Source organism: Macrobrachium rosenbergii, chromosome 48 (assembly GCF_040412425.1).
Source record: "Macrobrachium rosenbergii isolate ZJJX-2024 chromosome 48, ASM4041242v1, whole genome shotgun sequence".
Classification (NCBI taxonomy): Eukaryota; Metazoa; Arthropoda; class Malacostraca; order Decapoda; family Palaemonidae; genus Macrobrachium; species Macrobrachium rosenbergii.
Window position 1 is genome coordinate 72,141,068 of NC_089788.1, and position 24,152 is coordinate 72,165,219.

Genomic DNA, 24,152 nt, shown 5'->3' on the forward strand with positions numbered 1-24,152 from the left:
CATAGGTCTCTCTCTCTCTCTCTCTCTCTCTCTCTCTCTCTCTCTCTCTCTCTCTCTCTTTATATATATATATATATATATATATATATATATATATATATATATATATATATATATATATATATATATATATATATATATATATATATATATATAGATATATATATATATACATACATACATACATACATACATGCATACCTGAAAAGTGTATATCAGATATACAGTTCATATTTGTGCGTGTATACGGATATATTAAGATAATGATCAATAACACATTTTAGCAATTCTAGCAACAGATATATTTGACATATCCCGCAAAATGTTTCACCTGAATAAACAAAATGTTTCTTACTTCCCCGATTTTCTGCCTTTTCAGATGGTGAGCAACAAGTATTGTGACAGCTGCCAACAGTAAGTATGAGAATTTTATACACGCAAATATTTTATTGTTAGAAAGTTTTATATATATATATATATATATATATATATATATATATATATATATATATATATATATATATATATATATATACATACATATATATATATTTATATATATACATACATATATATATATTTATATATATACATACATATATATATATATATATATATATATATATATATATATATATATATATATATATATATATATATATATATATATATATGTTCTCTATGCTTACTCTCAATTTTGATAATCAATAAATTAATGAGCCACTTGAAATGAAAAAATCTGGTTCTAGAAAAGGCGAAGTTTGCTCAGATCAAATATTTGTGTTAATCACATTGTGCTGCATTGTATGGAAATAAAAAATCCCCTTCGCAAGGCCTTTGTTGATGTCGAGAAAGTATTCGACAGCGATCCCAGACCAATATTTGTTTTGCGTCGCCGTGGCATTCCTGTTAAATATGTAACGCCGATTGAAATTATCCATGAACGAGGTTGATGCAAAGTTAATGTTCATCGAGCCCCGTAAAAAAAAAAAAAAAAAAAAAAGGAATTTTCAGTAAATAGAGTGGGAGCTAAATTACTTACTGGTTGTGTTATGTCATCTTTCATGCTTTACTTTCTCATGGAGTTAATAATTAAACAGTGATAGGATGTGGAAGACATAATTTAGATTCGGTTTACGATAGACACTTGACAGACTTATAAGTAAATAAATAAATAAATAAATATATATATATATATATATATATATATATATATATATATATATATATATATATATATATATATATATATATTATATATATATATATATATATATATATATATATATATTTATATATATATACAGTATATATATATATATATATATATATATATATATATATATATATATATATATATATATATATATATATATACATACATATATATATATACTGTTTATGGATAATAATGTTTCAGTAAATAGCGAGGAGTTACTTACTGGTTGCGTTTATCACCTTTACTGTTTTACCTTCTCATAGATTTAATAATTAAACAGTGATAGGATATGGAAGTCCCTTACCACGTCAGTCAGTTAGACCCTATGAGCACCAGAAGAGTTGAGAGTCCCAAGAAAGTAGGCTGGAGATGAGTGGAGATTTGTAAAAGTGAAAGCACAGGAAAGACATGAGTGGTGACACTTCACAGAGGCCATTTGGACGTGATGATGATGATGATGATGAACAAGATAATGTTTTTTAAAACTCTGGATTGAGTGTAGGGATGTATGATAAATATTATTACCTTCAAGGATACTCCGCAGAATGTCTTGGAATGAAAGGTTGGTTCTTTTATGAAATCGGTCATGAGGGAATTTACGAACTCCTTTGTATCTTACCCCCTTTAATATTAATAGAATTACGAAAATGACTGTAGCTTCTTTTAGCATTTTCCGTCTTGAGAAATAAATAGATGTATCTGTATCCCCTTTCTGTCGTGTATATTATGAAAGTTGTCTTGCTGTGAGAGCGAAGAATATTAATAATATATACGCAATGGCTATTTTCAATCTTATCTAAATATTAAGGTTTCTTTTTTAGTTTTATTTGAAAGAAAACTATTGTGCCGACTTTGTCTGTCCGTCCGCACTTTTTTCTGTCCGCCCTCGGATCTTAAAAACTACTGAGGCTAGGGGGCTGCAAATGGTATGTTAATTATCCACCCTCCAATCATCAAACATACCAAATTGCAGCCCTCTAGCCTCAATAGATTTCATTTTATTTATAAGGTTAAAGTTAGCCATAATCGTGCTTCTGGCAACGATATAGGATAGGCCACCACCGGGACGTGGTTAAAGTCTCATGGACCGCGGCTCATAAAGCATTATACCGAGACCGTCGAAAGATAGATCTGTTTTCGGTGGCCTTGATTATACGCTGTAGTGGTCGTGCAGAAAACTCGATTGCGCCGAAGAAACTTCGGCGCATTCGTTACTAGTTATCTAACTGCCTTCATTTCTGTGTGTGATCTGCTGACTCTGGAGCCCAGGTCGTCCTCTTTGATTCGCTGGAGAAATGCTTCGAGTGGAATCCCCGAGATAAACGTTACTTTATCTCGGCCAATTTTCACTCGATATCATGTCGCCGAGGCGGGATCTTTTCCTGCGTCACTTTCCCGGTATTAAAAGCTTTGCAGAGGAAAAGAAGAAGAAGAAGAAGAAGAAGAAGAAGAAGAAGAAGAAGAAGAAGAAGAAGAAGAAGAAGGAACATTTGTGACAGAGTATTTCGAAGGAAAAGTCAAGGTTTAACCATTCATGGAAGGGACTGGGCATTTTAATGCCTGTCTGAGTGCAGCCCTTTTAAGCGTATCATTGTGGAATCACTGTGACATTACGGTTGATCTTGTACCGAGGTCAATTTTCGCTGTTTGTCTCGGAATTACAGTTTCGTTTGAAAGAATTCTTGTTTGGCATTCCGTAAAATCAGATGTTTTAAAGCCTTCTAGTCTGAGTTTACTTTAACAGATCAGTTTTTGCATTTTTCCATTTTATGGTAAGCTACAGTGAATTTTTATTCGGGTGAGTGGCGCATATCAATAACAAATTTGTTTTCACTTTGAAGTTTCCCATTCCACTTGAAGCGATGTTAAAACGCCTTGTTAAATTGTTCTCCCGACATGTACGTAGAAACTAAACCTGTCACCTTTTAACAATAATTTCATTTTTAATCATTCGGATTTTGTAGAAACATTTTCTGTTGAGCTGTTATTTCTTTATTTACGACATGAAAATTATTTTGTGAAATATGTTAATCCTCTTCACAGAAAATAATTCATTTTTCGTGATAGAGATTCAGCCAATACGAGGCCTTTTGACACTTTTTTGATATTGTGTGTTAGGTATCGGCACCATAATTTAGGATTAGATTCCGTTATACCATTTATATTTCTGTAGAATTATGAAAAGTTTTAAGTATGATCACCGTAAACTCATCTCGCTGTAAACTCATCTCGATTTTATCGGCGTCCGCAAGCGCAGTTAAGATCTCTTAATAATTAGAGGATTTGTAGGTATGTGGTTTGAATGTCGAAGTGCCACATGGGAATGAACACAACACTAAGCCTATGGTGCATCACTATATACTGATCGGAAATAATGAATGAAAATACAAGAAAGAGTAAAAAAAAAAAAGGGGGGGGGAGCTTTCGACCGTGCGCAAACAAAGCTCCCTTTTTTAAACCCTTTTTTGTATTTTGGAAAAATACAATCTCTCATTTACATTACTGTGGCTTTACACTATGTGTTGGGTATCATTATCATTACTTAGGAGTGGATTCCGTTATACCGCGTTTTTATGTCGAATCACGAATACTATCAGACACCATTACTGTAAACTCATCTCAATTTTATTGGTGTCCAGAGGCGCGGGTAAGATCTCTCAATAATTAGAGGATTTGTAGGAGCGTGGTTGGAATATCGAAGTGTCACATTTGAACGAACGCACTCCTGAATAACGTATATAATCCTGTAGGTACTACATTCTCCACTCCTGCTAACCATTATATGGACGTAGAGGCCTCAAGCTTTTCCATCCTTCCCCATCCTTCCCCCTCCATTACCCGAAAACCCAACCACATCCTTCCTGGCATTTCCTGCGCCCCCCCTTCCATCCTCGCCTACCCTAATTGCACAAACTCAGCACGGCTTTGTTTCCTAAAGCGAAGAAGAAGGGATGTATTTTAAAAAAAATCTACGTACGTGCCAACCTTGGGGAAACTTTCAGAAGGAGTTGAACCTTTCGTTAGAAAAAAATTGAAATTTAGGGAAGTCAGTAATTCGGGACTTGCCCCTATGTTTATTTTTAGTTTCACCAGTGGGTCATAGTCGTGTGAAGACGGGCTTAAGAAGAGTTTAAAAATATGTGTGTGTGTGTGTATATGTATATATATATATATATATATATATATATATATATATATATATATATATATATATATATATATATATATATATATATATATATATATATATATATATATATATATATATATATATATACATATATATATATATATATATATTTAATGTTCAAACGCACACACATATATACATAATATATATATATATATATATATATATATATATATATATATATATATATATATATATATATATATATATGTGTGTGTGTGTGTGTGTGTGTGTGTGTGTGTGTGCGTGTGTGTGTGTATTTTATATTAATATTAATGTGTGCGCTTGCTTGCGTGTGCGTACGTGCGTATTAAGATTTCAAACTTTTTTTTTCCACTAACTTTTACGTAAGTGAGTTAAATTCGTGAGCAATTTCGTTATACATAATTCCCTGCAAAATTAAGTTTTGTGAAATAGTGAATTTGGTATCAAAGATTTAAGCGTATGTACTCCGCTTTGCATTTCCATATGTAAATGGAATATATTCACATTGTATACATTTACATAAATGGCGATGATGCTTTATTCATAGTAACTCCATTTTCGGACACAGAGGCTTTGGCCGTTTAACCTTTATATAACTGGAGAACTTTGAGATTAGTCCATTAAGTAGGAAGTGGACGGATACTACTGAACTTGCAGCCGAGTAAAACGGCGATTTTAATTGCGGGTGGGTCTACCCCTGTGAAATCGCATTAACTTTGTTCTCGTTTGAAATCGGTTGGTGTTTATTTAAAAGAATTTTTTAGCAGAACATGCGCTCATGAATTTTGCTATTAGGGTAGTCTGGGTATCGTATAACCGAGTTTGCTTGGTAATGGCGTTATACTTAATAACTTCAATTCTTTCGTTCCCACCTCTATGGACAAAGTTACGCGAAAGGCCGCAAAGCCGCCCCCCCCCCTTTTTTTTTTATTTCACCTCTTGCACAATAGATCAGAGTACCCTGCCAATAATCCTCCATTATTTTTGACAGTAGGGTCATCTTTGGGCCACCTCAAGTTGGAACGTGGCCACACAAAAACAAGTAAAAAAAGGCGCAATCGAGTTTTCGGTGTATCGTATAATCAGGGCCACCGAAAATAGATCTATCTTTCGGTGGTCTGGGTATAATGCTGCATGAGCCGCCGCCTGTGAAACTTTAACCACGGCCCGCTGGTGGCCTGGTCTATATCGTTGCCGGAAGCACGATTACGGCTAAATTTAACCTTCAATGAAATCAAAACTACTGCAGCTAGAGGGCTGCACTTTGGTATGTTTGATGATTGGAGGGTGGATGATCAACATACCAATTTGCAGCGCTCTAGCCTCGGTAGTTTTTAAGATCTGAAGGCGGACAGAATAAGGTGCGGACGGACAGACAAAGGCGGTACAATAGTTTTCTTTTACAGAAAACTAAAACGTTCTCAAACGTTGGGTTCTGTAGTAGTTTCCGATTGACAGCATGCCACCTTCTGAGCCCTAGTTCAGTACTCCTAGGAGACACTCTGGCAGCCCCGCTTTTCCCGGTCTCTGTTGATTAGCTTTGATTTATTTTTATTCTGATATTACCTGTCTCTCTGTCTCTTCTCATATTCAGATCCTTTATCATTTTTGACGGTAATGTAATAACTGATATTCTGTCTATCAAGGATCTCAATGTTCAGGTTGCCTTACAGTAAATATGCCCTGAATGTGTAAGTGGTACAAATTGCTACATTTTCTCTGAGAAATTAGATATATATATACATACACACACACACACACACACACACATATATATATATATATATATATATATATATATATATATATATATATATATATATATATATATATATATATATATACATACATATATATATATATATATATATATATATATATATATATATATATATATATATATATATATATATATATATATATATATATATATATATATATATATATATATATATATATATATATAGTCTTAACATCATAAATGGTTGCGAAACTCAAATTTGACCCATTGCTCCCACTTTTGGGATTCTTCATCTTTTGATCCTTCCTCCTCCTCCAGATTATTGATCAGAGTCAGTTTCTTTGATCAGTGATCTTGCCGCTTCTCTCAGTCTTCTCTCTCTGCCCACAAATTGGGGGACTTTTCTAGACCACTTCTGCAGATACTTGTCAGGTCAGCATTTCCCCGAGATGTAACCGAGTACCGGATCCTTTCCCTGAAAAAAGCGGGACGCCATATCTTAAAAATTAACCATAGAATATTCTTGAAAATAATCTCAATATGTTTCCCAAACCCAAATTACTGTGGAAGTATTCTTCTAATCTAACCTAACCCAACTTAACCTAACGTAGAGGCACGGCAAAAAAACCGAGGCTGGTGCAATACTAGCATACATCTCAGGAATTTGCGTCCGGTCAGTGTTTCACTGACCTCAAGGGGAGTTTCTTTCCATAGTCTGAGTTCACCTCATCCCCTATTTGCGGATCAGAACTCCTGACTGTGTTTAGAATAATTTTCCTGGTCCTAGTTTTATTCATTCATAATAATTCATCTTTGGAGAGCTGGGTTTGTCTCTTGCTTGGGTGTTGTGCCTTACTATTCCTCTTCCTTTCTCATCATTGTTGTTCTATGTAGGCTTGGGCCAGGTGAGGATATATGAATGCTGTTTGATTAGCCTATGCTTTATATATATATATATATATATATATATATATATATATATATATATATATATATATATATATATATATATATATATATATATATATATATATATATATATATATATATATATATATATATATATATATATATATAATCAACTCACAATCACGTGTGGAACAGAAGTAAATTTCTGACTCACATCAGGGTCGAACCCAGGTCTTTTAATTGAAAGGCAAGGGCGCTGCTGCCCACTAGGCCATACAAGTCATGAAAGAAGTTGGAACCTGAATGCTACTGCACCCATGGAATTGCCTGGGCAAGCAAACTGCTTGCATACCAGCGTGTTTTCCCCAACTTCCCGACTCAGCAGTGACCCAATTGACAGCATTTCATTCGAATTATCCCTTCTGAGTGAACATGATAGAGATAATTAACACACAGTCACGTGTGGAACGGAAATAAATTTCTGACTCACATCAAGATCGAACCAGTTGGCAGTGGTCTCGTCTTTCAGTTGAAAGACCTGGGTTGGATCGTGATGTGAATCAGATATATTATATATATATATATATATATATATATATATATATATATATATATATATATATATATATATATATATATATATATATATATATATATATATATATATATATATATATATAATATATATAATATATAGTATTCAGGGCTTTGTTGCCACAAGGTATATAAAATTGTCGAGAGTATGGAAACGAGAATTACGAGTCATCACAAAAGTGCCTCGGGGAATTTTATTGAATGAGAGCTTTTCTGTTCCAAATTGTGCCGCGGAGGAAGATGGTAAGTTAGTTCGACAGCTATGCAGGGTACGAAGATTGGAAGTCAGTATGAAGAAAGAAAGGGCTGAAAATATTTGTCGGAGCAGCAAGGGGCAAGCAGACTTGTTTATGGAACTTTGTGTGTGTGTGTTTTTTTTTTTCATGGTGCGAGATGGAACAACACACAGACGAAAATTGGCTTCTGGTAGGTCATTTTAAAAAAGAAAGAATTTTATTTGTTGTGTGTTAATCTTATTAAAATAACTTTTCTTATGTTATTCGTCCAGCATCTCTCTCTCTCTCTCTCTCTCTCTCTCTCTCTCTCTCTCTCTCTCTGTGCTTGTTTTTTGATTGTGCGAGATGGAACAACACAGACGAAAAGTGGCTTTTGGTTGGTTATTTTAAAAAAGAAAAAATTATATTCGTTATGTGTTAATCTTATTAAAAAAACCGTTCTTCTGTTATTGGCCCAGCATCTCTCTCTCTCTCTCTCTCTCTCTCTCTCTCTCTCTCTCTCTCTCTCTCTCTCTCTCTCTCTCTCTCTCTCTCTCTGTTCGTTTTTTGATGGTGCGAGATGGAACAACACACAGATGAAATTTGGGTTCTGGTAGGTTATTTAAAAAAAGGAAATATTTTATTCGTTGTGTTAATCTTATTAAAAAAATCGTTGTTCTGTTATTAGTCCAGCACCCACCTCTCTCTCTCTCTCTCTCTCTCTCTCTCTCTCTCTCTCTCTCTCTCTCTCTCTCTCTCTCTCTCTCTCTCTCTCTCTCTGTTCGTTTTTGATGGTGCGAGATGGAGCAAAACAGACGAAAATTGGCTTCTAGTAGGTCATTTTAAACAAGAAAAAATTGTATCGTTATGTGTTAATCTTATTAAAAAACCGTTCATCTGTTATTCTTTCCAGCATCTCTCTCTCTCTCTCTCTCTCTCTCTCTCTCTCTCTCTCTCTCTCTCTCTCTCTCTCTCTCGTATTACAGACTTAGTTGTGTTTCTTACACAGCATCCATAGTGTTTTTCTTAATACTCTTTTCATTCTAGTGCGTGATAGGCCATAAACTTTTCTGTTTTCTTATAGACACTAATTTTCCCTCACTTTCTAATATTTTTTTTTTATTATTTCATCTAATCATAAAAGTCCGTATTTATTTTGTAAACTTTCACCAAGCTAAAGAAAAGGGCATAAGCTAACGATCTCATCGCCAAGAACTTGGTGAAAACCTGAAGGCTGCAACATTTTCTACAACCTTAAAAGGGGAAATATTCCTGTGGTAAAATAGTTCATATGTATATTTATATATATTTATTTATTTATTTGTTTATTTATTTATTTATTTATACACACACATCCACAAACACACACACACACACAGACACACACATATATATACACACATAATTATATTATTGTTCTATATCTATCTACTAGACATTCAAACCTCCTTCTATGCATAATTCTGTTATGCCAAAATGCCTGTCTTCATTCCTGCCTGTCCTTGTCAATAGAATGCTTAATGAATAGGCCATAATATGCTTTATAGAGTGCGCCATCCCTCGGGCACTTGAGATTAATGATAAGGCCAGGGGTTTTCCGTCTTTCATACCGAATATTCTGCCGGGGACAATAAATCCTCCGGGAGTGTCGACGGTAGCATGTTCATGTCACCTGGGCAGCGATACTCTAAGGGCGATAAATTCGTGTAATCTCCGCGTTCAATAGACCTTAGGGAATGACCGCAGCCCAATCAATGGTATTAGTGGATACAGATATATCTTATGGACCCCGAAATGTAATTAGGTGGTCATCGACGCTTTTGCTTCTTTCCCTTGTCTGAGGGGCCAGGGGTATAGGTTCTTCATATAAAGTTCGGTGTGCTATAGAGATGAACCTGATTTAAAGAATGCTCATAGTAGCATGAGTCTTGGAATGGAGAAACTAATGAACAGTTATGTATGGGTACAAATATCGAAAAGGGGAATCGAGGAGGTTCCCGAAAGCTGTGTTTAGATTTATTTTTAAATATATTTGTAACGATACATAACTGTGGACTTGCTTCTTCATTAACCTGATTTTCCTCTCTTCTCTCTCTCTCTCTCTCTCTCTCTCTCTCTCTCTCTCTCTCTCTCTCTCTGGACTATGACTGTCATCCATGATAATTCATGTGAAAGTAAATCCATAGACAGCTGAGTGTTTAGATTTATTTTTAAATATATTTGTACCCATACATAATTGCGGACTTCTTTCTTCAGTAACCTGATTTTTTCTCTCTCTCTCTCTCTCTCTCTCTCTCTCTCTCTCTCTCTCTCTCTCTCTCTCTCTCGTTTTGGATTATGACTGACATATCAGTGATAATTCATGTGATTGTGTAACGACTCGGGCAAAAATCGAGAAAGTAAATCCATACACTGTTGTAATATTCTTTATAATTTTAATTAAAACAGTTCTCGTTTTTCGTCCATTTTCTAAACGGCATAAAGTCCGCTTCTTTAACTCAAGGAACAAACTTTTCCCTTTGAAGGGCGACGCCACTGATTTGTGAGACGAAGCCAATAATGGCTATTTTATGAAATTATCTTTCTAGTTGGAAGCCCGTTTTTACTCCCGAGTTATAATTATCCCTGTTTTGACGTTATATAATGAATCTGTTTTCTGCCTTATAAAACAAAATGATTTTCGCTTGTGCTGCTATGAAATCATTTTCCCGAGCGATATAATGAACCGGGGTTCGCCTGAATGGGGAAACCTTTTTCGCTGGGGGGGGGGGGAGAAGAGACAGAATTTTACAGGAATAAATTAACCGGGTTCTTTTTGCAAAATTGAGGGTCACACGGAAAGATTGTGGATTAAAATGGATCTAATCTTTTCCTAGGATTTGCGTCGGAATCCCGGACAACGTTTCATCTCTCCGTTGTGCAGACAGAAGATTTGTATTCAAAGTGAAATGTTGGGGGAAAAATAACTTATATACTTATGCTTTCTTGTTTATACAAGAGGGAGAGGAAAAAAAGTGCAAGGATCAATACCAAAGTAACCTTAAAATGAGAAAAAAAATTCCGCAAAATCCAGACAAATTTATCCCGTCAAGTAAAATCTCTTGATCTACTCCCTCGTAGGGAGGCAGTGCCGTCAGTGCACCTCATGCGGTGCCCTGTAGGCACTACTTAAGGTTCTTTGCAGCGTGCCTTCGGCCCTTAGCTGCAACCCTTTTCATTCCTTTTACTGTGCCTCCTTTCATATTCTCTTTCTTCTTACTTTCCACCCTCTCCCAACAATTGATTCATAGTGCAACTGCTTTGAGGTTTTCCTCCTGTTACACCTTTCAAACCTTTTACTGTCAATTTCCGTTTCAGCGCTGAATGACCTCATAGATCCAGTGCTTGGTCTTTGGCCAAAATTCTGAATTCAGTATTCAATATTCACCTTAATAAATTTTATAAATGAATACACCTATGTAAGTCGTATTGTACTGGTGGAAACCTTCACTGAAACAAATGCAAATGAGACAAAATAACTGGAAAAGATTGCAATGTCACTCTTGCAAACGTATGTTGCTTAATAAGACAAAAAAAATGCTTTAGTATTTTTCGTATACCAACTAATTCTGATGCATACACAAACATAAACATGCAGCTAGCCAGAAAGCATGTTTGTTTGCCATTTAGCTCACTGAATGCTGAAAATTTAGTGTAAACAATAAACTGAAGGAATGATTTTTATTTTTACTTAAATGTAATGGGTAGAAAACTATATTAATATAGCAGTAAAACTGTGAACCTTTATATTTATATATATATATATATATATATATATATATATATATATATATATATATATATATATATATATATATAAATTTCTGACTCACGTCGGGATCGAACCCAGGTCTCTCAGGTGGAAAGCAAGGGCGTTATCCACTAGGCCATACAAGTCTAAAAGAAGCTGGAACCTGAGATAACGCCCTTGCTTTCCACCTGAGAGACCTGGGTTCGATCCCGACGTGAGTCAGAAATTTATTTCTGTTCCACACGTGATTGTGTGTTGATGATTTATATATATATATATATATATATATATATATATATATATATATATATATATATATATATATATATATATATATATATATATATATATATATATATATATAAAACGACCAGGAAAGCAGCCAATAGGATCCTGCGTCTTCACCATCTCTCTTCCTCCGATTCTCAGGATTGAGGTATTCTGTTTAAAATGCAATGCAAGTAAGCTGGAGGGGATGCTATACAGATATCTGCGGATATAATTTATCCATTCATCGTATGTTTTGAAATTGTTTAGTCGTGAGGATATAAGAGAAAGCTTCCAGATTGCTTGTGGAAGCTTCAAATAGTTCTGTAAACAGTACGATAAACAAATACCAAAAGATATTTTCCTCGAGGAAATTTACATATAGATTGAATATCTAGTAGTAGGTAATTTTGAATTGGGTTCATAAGGGACGGAGGAGAAAGTTGGCGTTATAAGTTATGCATTTAAAAAATATTGAGAGTAACAAAATTGTTGAGTAATTCGTTATGAAATATATTGAAATATCAACAGCAGAGAGAGAGAGAGAGAGAGAGAGAGAGAGAGAGAGAGAGAGAAAGAGAAAGAGAGAGAGAGAGAGAGAGAGAAAGAGAAAGAGAGAGAGAGAGAGAGAGAGAACACCGACATATTACAACTACCATTTGTGGTCGGCATTTTAATTGCCTATTGTGAGGCTGTGCTATTGACACCTGTTTTTATTGTGGCGTAATATTTTTGTGTTTTACTTGATTGCAGACTATAATAAATTGGTTTCTATGGTAACCGACTTGAAGTTCTTTTAAGAGTGTACATAAGATTGATAGTCTTTAATATTGTCAGTCCTTTTTTAATCGAAAATCATGTACCTCAAAAATGTTTCTTATTGTTTATTCACCCGGATATCAATATCTTACGATTGTCCAATAAAATATGATCGATTAAGAAATGTAAGGAGAGAATAGTTAAGTTCAAGGAAGATTGCTAAATGTAGTAACTACAGTTGATTTTGTGGTTTTTCTTACATGCTTATGATGGTAAACGATGAACGTACAAAGTAATTAAGAAATTTAAAAAAATGAAAATAAATGAGAAGGGAGAATAATTAAGTTCAAGGGATTGCAAAATGTAGTGATTGTTGTTAATTTCGAGATTTTTCTTACTTGCTTATGATGGTAAACGATGAACGTACAAAGTAAGTGAGAAACTGAAATTACGAAATTACGAAAATTAGAAGGGAGAATAATTAAGTTTAAAGAAGGTTGCAAAATATACTAACAATAGTTAATTTTGAAGTTTTTTTATGTTTATGATGGTAAACGATTAACGCACAAAGTCATTGACAAACTATTGAGCAAACGGATCATTTCAGTGTATATCACCAAGCAATTAAAAGTGTAATTTCCACTGAAAAATATCCAGTGGATGTTCAAACACGAATAACTGTAGTTCACACGGACGTGAATATTACATTCAAACAGTTACAAAATTATTGTTTGTCATATCAATGAAAACTCATTCCATAAGGGTAGAGCAGAATTTGTTTGTTGAGTATGGTCGTTAATAAACAACAACAAACGGAACGTGTTATCGCAGACACGTTGGATAAAGCTCAAAAAGAATTTTTGACATTGGTAAAAACAAAAAATGTTATTGAATAACTCTCAATTTTTTTATAAACCTTTCCTTTAAAAAGAGGTAGGTTAGGCGACATTATTCAGGAAAGAGAGGAAGGCGTAGTATGTCGTAATCTATATATATATATATATATATATATATATATATATATATATATATATATATATATATATATATATATATATATATATATATATATATATATATATATATATATAATATTTATTAACCACAATGCTCTCTTAACGTCGTTATTTTCTCCACCTTTTGGAAACGCTTGTAGTGACAAGCGTCTCCAAAATGTGAAGTTAAGAGGGCATTGTGGTTAATAAATATTACATATTTATCTGGTAAATAGTAACCAGTAGATTCTCTCTCTCTCTCTCTCTCTCTCTCTCTCTCTCTCTCTCTCTCTCTCTCTCTCTCTCTCTCTCTCTCTCCTCTCTCTCTCTCTATATATATATATATATATATATATATATATATATATATATATATATATATATATATATATATATATATATATTATATATATGTAATTCTAATAGCCACAATGCCCTCTTAGATTCTACATATATATATATATATATATATATATATATATATATATATATATATATATATATATATATATATATATATATATATATATATATATATATATATATATATATATATATAATCTTACTACAATGCCGGAGAGAACAGTTAAGGAAAAAATGAACACACCCAAGGATATTTGCATACACTTGATAAATGACATGAATTGTATGTATAAATGTTACGAAGGTGTCAGGAGAAAAACTTATCCCTGGGAGAACTAAATGATGAAGATATTTTAATAAAAATCTAACCTTTTTAATCATGCAAGCACCACCAAGGACGCCACAAACTGGGATTTGTTAGGAAATGTTCAAGGAAATACTTGTCGTTTCAAAGGTCAGATACTCGAAGTTGCTGCAGCCTGAAAAAGATTGACACCACAAATTTATTCCAGTGACCATGAAGACCAGATAAGATTAACCATATCCTTTCTGCCCTATCATAAAGATTAAAACCCCTTATCCTGGGGCTTAGATGGAACCTAATGGATCCCATATCGAATAATTGCAAGCAGTTTTGAAATTCCTTATATAGATAATGCCCTTGTACGCTGGCAAAACCCATTGCTGTTGGAATAGGGGAATAAATATTACACTAAATATGACGTTCCTCTGTTCTTTTTCTGTTTTATTTATTTGAACACACACATTATATATATATATATACATACATATATATATATATATATATATATATATATATATATATATATATATATATATATATATGTATATATATATATATATATATATATATATATATATATATATATATATATATATATATATATATATATATATATATATAGATGGTAGCTATGGAAAAGCATAGCTCGACATTCATTGTAATATTCATTTTCTCATCCAAAATGAGCATCATGAGTGGCACGTTGAATTTAATAAAATCTGTCATCATTAGCTTCAACAACTTGTGCGCCATTGTATCCCTACTGCTTGCCACTATCGACATGTTTCCTTCAAAGAGATTCTCCATTCTTTAGCACATTCTTATAAGAATATTGGTAAAATGACAAATGAATAGTCTTCTCAGTGAGATATTCCATAGCTGCCTTCCAACTTCGTATCGGTAAGTTGCGATGCAAACGATTGCAAGCGATTGCAGTAACGCATCCACCTCACCTTCTTCCTCTTTCTTGACGCTTGCAGAGGAGTGCTGCCACCTGTTGTATGCAGTTGCTACCAGAGTGTGGTATGGTGGTGCATGCTAGTTTAAAGAAGAACGACTGTTTATGTAATTTGATCTCCCAGTTCATTCTCGCCGCTTTCAAGGTGGCAGCGACTTGTATCACCCACCGATGCGTTTGGTCGCGAAGTTAAAAAAAAAAAAAGAACATGAAAATCCCTTTCATTTATGCAAAGTACATGACAACATGCTGGTCTCGGAACTCATTACACCGTTCATAACTTCTGATTGGGAATGAGAAACTTTAGCATCAGCAGTCGCTGTGTTGGGTATCCGCTATTGATTCTGTCACTGTGTGTGTGTGTGTTTACAACGTTTGGACCAGAGAAAGGACTTGATTCCTTTTTTATAAATTGCGTGCTTGAAGAGTAAAGAGGGGTAATGTTGTTGGTTTTTGGTTGAAAGTAAATGAATTTGATGGGTAGCCGTATGAAAAAGTGATAAAGTTGTCCGTGTTACGCACTCACACACATACTTAAGTGTGTGTGTGTGTGTATATATGTACTGTATGTATGTTTGTATGTATGTATATATATAATATGTGTTTGTGTTTGTGTGTATATGCGTGCGCTCGTGTACGTGTGCATGCGCGTGTACGCGTGTGCACAAGGAGGGTTAAATGATTTGCTCCAAAGCAAAATTATAGTGTGGTTAGAAACTGCCAATACTCTGTTTTGATTATATTCCCACTTTCTTTAATTGCATTCGTTATTTTTCTACTTTATACCATAGCAGCTAAGTTAACAGGGACAGAAATAAGAGAGCTTTTCATCTGTGTGCAAAGGTCATTGCTAACTCATTCTCAGTAATTTTATCGTCAGGTAACCAACTCATTGCAGAATAGGCAGTGCTACTTTCTCTGGTTTAAGGAAAACGGCAAGCGTCTGTTACTGACAATTCAGTGAACCAAGTAGCAGTTCTACGGAACCACGAAACATGTGAGTGCCTATGTTATGCAACACAGGTACTGGGAAGACCGTATCCTTGACAAAGCTGTTTTTCACCTGAACATTTCAGTGTGCGGGCATAATGCTGACACTGAGCTATTAGAATTTTTATTGGGCACACACAACCTTTGTTATGTGAGGCGATGCGATAATTGTTTTTCACTGCCCATGTAACCCGAGAGTCATATTCATATTTAAACTGAATTCCTTATACCTGGTTCGGCTGACATAACATTACGAATTCGAAGACATAATCGCCTCCAACATGACTGGGTTCCTCCCCATTTTCCAGAGGCTTTTTGCTGATTTACAAATAAAATATTCCCACGAAAGTGGATCGGAGAAATGGCTCATCAGAATGCCACTCACATCTGTAGACCTGACCCATTTTGAATTATTTCATTTGGGACAATTAGATACTCAGGTTAACGGATAAAGAATAATTCAACTGCTAAATGGTGGTTTAACTTGAAAACCTGAAACAATACGAGGTAATGATACCATGCTTAGAACTGGATTTCAATTTGTACACCTATTATAACTTCTGGGTGATTAGATAAATATAATTTCATAGCTGATTCAATTATAACCTTCATATTTAGTCATATTTTTCTCCCAGGAGTTTATATATATATATATATATATATATATATATATATATATATATATATATATATATATATATATATATATATATATATATATATATATACACACATATATATCACAGTGAGTATGCGCTCTCGCAAAGATCCAAATTAACAAGCGAAAACAGGGTTACTTCTGTCTCCGTTAGATGAATGTAGTGCCATTAATATTCCAATTCATTCCGGTTATGGGAGACTTGTTTGTCATCACATAAATCTCGCGCAACAAAGCATGCAGGATGAAGTGGAAAGTGCCGGGGTATGGAATGCAAGGTAAAGAAGGAATACTAAAAATGAAATATTCAATTTTATTTTGTAGATTTATTTTAGCGTTTGTTTGGAAGCTCGTCATTGGTGAATGGTCTTTTCCTCATTACGGCGATGAGTAGGATAACTGAATTGTGTTACAGAGGAATGAAGCCAGATTCACTATAGACCTTTTAAACATATGTCTAATAGCCTTAGTTTTAAAGGGGCGAAGCATTATAGATTACTTTGAATGCACTCCACCTGACATTGGGCAAAGTATATCTTAGTTTAACCAGACCACTCAGCTGGTTAACAGCTCTCCTAGGGCTGGCCCGAAGGATTAGATTTATTTTACGTGGCTAAGAACCAGCTGGTTACCTAGCAACGGGACCTGAAGCTTATTGTGGAATCCGAACCACATTATGACGAGAAATGAATTTCTATCACCAGAAATAAATTCCCCTAATTCTTCATCGGCTGCTCGGAGAGTCGAACGCTGGGCCAACAACGTGCTAGCAGAAGCTCTACCCACCCATCCAATGAAGAACTTGGCATTGGACAGAAAGCTCTAAAATATACATACATTCACTATCAGAGTTATAGATTTGGCAAAAAAGCTGTAGCTATTTCTATGTTTTAGAAAGTATGTAAGATAAATACGACAATATTTGTATTCACATGTGCATGCCCATAGGGAAAACCTCCGGTGTAAAAATACTATGATTCCTGTGGGACTTTACGCCGGAATTGCAATATTCATCTTTACAGTATGAAATCTGTTCTGTCTATATTTCGTTCCTTGTATTGTTGTGGTACCTTTTAAAAGTCCATTCTTTATAAGAATTTAATTACATATCACATCTATTCGAGGAGTTTCATGTTGATGAGAAATCAGTGTTTTCACACCGTATTATGGAGTCGGAGATCTGTTTGATATTCCCTTCTGAATGAGCACTCTATAGGCTTTCTCTGAGACGCAAACTTGCCGTTTCAAATTCTTCAAAACCATTCTAAAAATTCCACGGAAGTCTTTCGGTGCATGAAACGCTGGCCGTTAATAAGACACCCCCCCTCCTCTCTCTCTCTCTCTCTCTCTCTCTCTCTCTCTCTCTCTCTCTCTCTCTCTCTCTCTCTCTCTCTCTCGTTGCTGTAGCATGCCGTTGTTGAACATAACCGAATCAATTAAGGTCGAGTGATTTGATTAAATATTACATATTATTTACTTATGCTTCGTATATTGTACCTGACAAAAACCGCCTCCTGGGTTTGCTTACATTGAATTATGTATCGGTCTCACATACAACACATTTATCTGAATTCAGTCCTCACCAGGGGTAACGTAAGAATTTGTTAAATTTACTTCTGAGTAATGCAGTTTGGTGATAATGGGAGAGAGAGAGAGAGAGAGAGAGAGAGAGAGAGAGAGAGAGAGAGAGAGATCGTAATTGTAAAACGAAAATTCGACTTCAAAAATTCCTTAACGAGAAAGACTATCAATCTGTTGCACCGACAAAAGTGTTGTCCCTTTTTGTGGGTTGACCGCGCCCCTTGTACAGTGAGACAGAACCATGAATACCTTATGCCTCCTGCCAAACGTATCCGACGTGAAACCAAAGCAGAACGGACTTTGGGACTTGACTTTTCCACCCGTAAAAACGGAGGCTAGAATCAACCCTACTTAATTCAGATTCGAACGGGCAGGGCTGCCATGTCCTGGTCATAGATAGCTGTGACATTGCTCTTGTCTTCAGGAACTGGAAAAGTTTGATGTAGACTCTATTAACGTTTTTGCCATTTGGGACAGACTGGAAAACTGTACAGAAAAGTTGTATTGTCGTTATTTGTTTATTTATTTGATTCCCTTTGCTCTGGCTGTTTCTTTCCTGGCGTTAAGGGTTGTAAAAATAGAACATAATGTCAGAATTTCTTATTTATTTTTTTAACCCTCCAGGTACGTTTAGGATACATCAACGGACGGTGAAAATGGAGAGCTAAAATGTGAAAGATATAATAGGATGCGAGCTATATTTATATGAAAGTATTATTTATTATTTGAAATATTCATGCGTAATAAGAAACTCCCTGAAATTCAATTCCACCTTTATTACGAACGATACGTCGTATTTGTGTCCAGGCTTCGCCGGATTGAGTTTCTAATTCCTTGAATCAAGATTATAATTATTTTTTTTTATCTCGGATCCCTTAATTAAATTTCGAAAAGAAGGAGAAATATTAGATAAAGTCGTTCTGTTGGACAAAGCAATATTGAATGTAGGATAAATCCATATTAACGGTGTTGGCATGTGATGGTTTTTCATAATTCAGAAAGCTTAGAGGAATTCTTACACAGTGAATAATTATTGAAGCTCTAAAGGTTTTGTGGATATTATTATTGTTTTTGAATAGTGATTATCTTCCAAAACACGTTAAATTCTATGTTAAATTTCTGTCTGTATATGATTATATATATATATATATATATATATATATATATATATATATATATATATATATATATATATATATATATATATATATATATATATATATATGTATATACATATATATGAAATGAAATATATGCAAGTATTTATGTATGCATGTATGTATATATACGTGTATTAATGCAGTGTTAAATCAGACTTTCTTGGGGATTTAAAGGTTTTCAGTGACTATGAATTACCGAAAAATGTTATTCTCACTTAGCCTGTCAGTAAGTCAGTTTAACAGAGCTAGAAATGAAACTGCACTAAAATGTGCTTTGAGAAATTAGGCGTAAGAGAAAATTACAACCATTGTTCAGTTACTTTATTATTATTATTATTATTATTATTATTATTATTATTATTATTATTATTATTATTATTATTATTATTATTATTATTATTATTGATCTAGCTGCAATCCTAGTCAGAAGAGTAAAAAGTTACAAGCTAAATAGGAAAAGCAGAACATTGTAAAAAATATTTAAAAAATAAAAAATAAATAAAGACGCAAAGAATAAACTTTAAAAATTAACAATTTTATCCATACGATTTAAGGAATGTGACGAAAAGCACGCCACTGTTTAACCGTACCATACGGAGTGAATTTCAATGAATTCTCAAATGCTGAGAATAATTATATGTTGTAAGAATAAAATGTATCCTTGATTATTGCTGGTGTCGTGATTCTTGCTGTGCTCATCCAAGCACTTAGGGTAGATTCATACCCGGAAGAATAGCTGCTGTTTGATATTTTTGCTAAAGTGTAGTTAGTGAATTTTTAAAAGAATTATAACTGTTTCATATCAGACCTCTCTTTAGCCTCTGCGATAGTTCCATGCCTCAAAGAGAAACGTTTCACGTCACCGAGAAGCTCCCCGGTCGCACAAAAGGGCGAAACTGGAGCATTTACATCGAGTGAATAACTTTTCCTATTGTTATTTGAGACATATTGCCTGACATGCAATGTGGAGATTAGGAAGAGGATCGAGCTGTCATATTCTTTGTTATGTTCGGCCAATAGATAGATGCATTGTTATCATCCCTTCTGCTGTGTGTGTGGCCGTTCCGTCTTCGTATTTATTTGCATGACAGCTCCAGAGATTGCGTTTTGGTGCAGAGCCTATTATTCACTTCACTTTATTTTTAATCGGGTTTCTCTTTTTGTTGAACTTCGCAGAATATATGCTAGCTAGCCAGTTTGGTGTGATTACTGATCTGCTGATGTTTGGTGGGCTGCCATTTTATTTTATGTTTTTTTTTATAAAGTTAAGTATACCTTAGTTTTACCAGACCACTGAGCTGATTAACAGCTCTTTACAATTAACTACAGTGTTTATATCGCTTTTTAAATAATGTAGAATACATTCTACTAAGTCATTTTGGAGTTATTAATGATATGCTGATACCCAGGGGTAGACATTTTATTTTGTGTATTTATAATTAACCAAAGTTTTGCTTGATAGAATTTTTCATCATCGTTTTGAGAACCAAGCTGGAATTCCCCATAGTTGAAAATAGATTAAACTAATATCTGTAATAATTATTACTGTGAAGGGCTCTTTAAAACAGAGGAAGAGTCAAAATAATATCAGGACAATGTATACAAAAAGTGGCAAATAGTCTTACTCAAAGGACATTCTTAGTTGTAATTCGCTACAGTAAACAATGTTATCCGCCCTCTCAGTGGTGTACAGGCTTGTTAATGCACTACTTTCGAACCTGCGACTGTAGGATTAAGACGCCGGTATATATATATATATATATATATATATATATATATATATATATATATATATATATATATATATATATATATATATATATATATATATATATATATATATATATATATATATATATACACATACATACATACAGGTCAGGTCGACCATGGTACCTCGTTCCGATTAGGGGACCCGGGTTCGTTTCCCGTTACCGGACATCAGAATTTCTTCATATTTCTTGCACTTGATCTTAAGGCTTTGTAGTGACAAGCGTATCCAAAAAGTGCGGAGAATTCGAGAAAGTTATGAGGGCATTGTGGCTGCTACAATTACATAATGTATCTGGTAAAAAGTGACTAGTTGATTCTACACACAGTCACACACATACACACACACACATATATACATACATATATATATATATATATATATATATATATATATATATATATATATATATATATATATATATATATATATATATATATATATATATATATATACACACACACACATACATACATTACCCAGTGATGCAAAGTCCACAACCAGAAAATAATTTGTCACGGGGGGGCGGGGGCGGAGTAATAATTAATCAGGAGAACATGTGTTTTCTCCTCTCGCTTCGAAAAGTAATTTAGCAGGTGGAAGACTGAGAAATTGGACGCGAGTTAAGCGCTGAAGTATTGCCACCGGGAAAAGATGTCGAAGGAATGGTTTATTTTGATAAATAAGAAGCTTCGCGAGAATTAATGTTTCCTGATAACAGCCTTTCGCGTCGGCAGAAGAGTAAGAGAGCGCCTTCCAACCAATGATTTATGACTTGCATGGCTGAGGAACGTTCCTCAAGTCCTTGCTTTTCATTTGGGAGAGACTGATGAGGGGTCAGTTACTTTAAGCAGGGAGGAGGAGGAGGAGGAGGAGGAGGAAAGGAGTCCTGTTTTAAGGAGACAAAGGATGGCAAACGGTTGGAGGATGAAGGGTTGGGAAGGGGAGTATTGTCATAGCGTAGGACGAGATGATAGTGGAAGGAAGTCAAACTTTAATCTCAAGGTGTCAGATTTAATTGAATGATCGTTGGAATTCATTTAACTTTTCTCCATTGAGAGAGAAGACCGCGAAGATCTAGGATGGAATTGTGGCATAAATGACTGATTCCTAATTAACAGATCTTTCTGTTTTGACGTGAAACAAAAATAAATTGTTACTACAATATACAGCTAAAACTTGAATCCAACGTAGAATTGCAAAATGTGAAAACACAGCATAGTTTACAATAAAGGAATAAAGATTATGATCTAAATTTGGTAATGTCATGTATTGCCCACAGATACCTTTACCTTTTGCTGTAGACGTCACAGCATTTTTATTTTTCTGCTACCATCCAGAAGTTGTAAAGTTTTTTTCAATATTTCCTAATACGTTGACATGATTTGTCAAAGAGCATTTCAGAAGAAATATAATAAACCGTTTGTGAAGCAGTAATTTAGTATTTTGAAGAGATAAGTTAACCTAATATTTTCTGAATAGATACGCAGTAGAATGTCCCTATTTACAAGTTTAACATCTGTATAGGGAATGCTCACATTTTGATTTTCTTCTGTAAAACGTGTCTTGAGATTTATGTATTTACACAATATTTACACAATACGGAACTGCGTAAAAGGGCAAGTTCTTCAGAAATCTCCATTGGAATATTTATGTTCCTATATTTGTAAAGTATTCACTCAAATAATATTTCAGTTTGGTGCATGAAACTCAAACCAGAGATTTACCCCACCTCTCCTAAAGGAAAATGAGATGAAGGCCAGTACCCAAATTGCGAGGGGAAAAAAAAGCAAAAATTTTATTTTCTCCTCCCCATTCGGTAATGAAGCTTAGATTAAGGTTTTTGTTTTGACAGTTAATTATGAATTTCAGATTCCCAAAAGTTAATCACTTCCAAGTATCGGAATACTGAATCACTGGAGTTTGAATGCCATTGACTGCTTACATTGAAATTTATGTTTTTTTTTTTTTAATGTCAGTGGTATTGGCTGGTTTGTTTAGAAGATGAAGTGAAGGATGTAATTACGAATGGAACTAAAAATTGATGTTGTATTTTGGAAATCGAAAATTTATGAATTGAATATTTCCTGATTATATCAACATACCTCAAATTATGAGTAATAGATACTGTTAGAGTTTGTTGTGTTCAAAACATGACATAGAGACAAGTTGCTAAAGGATAAAAATTTACAATAGAGAAGTTAAAATGTCGGTAATATTCGCAGCAAAGAAAAAGGTTGTTGGTTACATGTGGCTGGCATACCACAATGCGTCTCATAACATATGCACGCATACATTGTAAATGTCAAAGATATGTATATTTGTGTAAGTAATAACCTGAATATCCAGGTGTCTTCAGGCTATGCTCTCCCCTCTGGTAGAAGAAAGTTCTATGGCAATTTTCTTCTGGTAGGAGAAAGTTCCATTACAATTTTCTTCTGGCAGAAAAAAGTTCTATTACAATCTTCTTCTGGTAGAAGAAAGTTCTGTTACAATTTTCTTCTGGTAGAAGAAAGTTCTATTACAATTTTCTTCTGGTAGAAGAAAGTTCTTTTACAATTCTTCTGGCAGAAGAAAGGTCCATTACAAATTTCCTCTGGTAGAAGAAAGTTCTATTACAATTCTATCCTGGAGAAGAAAGTTCTATTACAGTTTTCTCCTGGTAGAAGAAAGTTCTATTAAAATTTTCTTCTGGTAGGAGAA

General features: G+C 34.1%; 1 protein-coding gene across 1 annotated transcript in view; it reads left to right on the forward strand.

Annotated features, from left to right (window-relative positions):
- Positions 1–371: 371 nt before the first annotated feature.
- LOC136831526 (nephrin-like) overlaps positions 372–24,152 on the forward strand; it is a 509,843-nt gene continuing 486,062 nt past the window's right edge. The window contains exon 1 of the mRNA XM_067092095.1: positions 372–414. The gene's annotated coding sequence lies outside the window, so the exon portion shown is untranslated. The remainder of the gene's footprint in view (positions 415–24,152) is intronic.